Raw genomic sequence first — 310 nt, forward strand, 5'->3', positions numbered from 1 at the left:
TATATATATATAATTAACATTACCTGGTCTGATGAACCTCAATTCCAAGTGTCATGTACGGAAACCAAGCACTGCTCATCACCTGCACCAAAGTGTTACCCTCAAACAGTAGACAGCACACAGCTAAGACAACACAAGAGTGACTAAGGGATGACTGTGAAAGGACTCATGGACTGTGAAATTCCTTGAGTGACCCAGCCAGAAAACATCTCTGGAGAGACCAGAAAATGGCTGTCCACCAACGGTCCCCATCAAACCTGACAGAGCATAGGAGGATCTGCTGGAGAGAATAGCAGAAAGTCTCCAACTC

General features: G+C 45.2%; 1 protein-coding gene across 1 annotated transcript in view; it reads right to left on the reverse strand.

Annotated features, from left to right (window-relative positions):
* The window catches only part of LOC107728096 (spondin-1-like), a 153716-nt gene that overhangs the window by 143074 nt on the left and 10332 nt on the right, over window positions 1-310 (reverse strand). The gene's annotated exons all lie outside the window — the stretch shown is intronic.

This window comes from Sinocyclocheilus rhinocerous, unplaced genomic scaffold (assembly GCF_001515625.1).
Source record: "Sinocyclocheilus rhinocerous isolate Xijiao unplaced genomic scaffold, SAMN03320098_v1.1 scaffold1358, whole genome shotgun sequence".
Taxonomy (NCBI): domain Eukaryota; kingdom Metazoa; phylum Chordata; class Actinopteri; order Cypriniformes; family Cyprinidae; genus Sinocyclocheilus; species Sinocyclocheilus rhinocerous.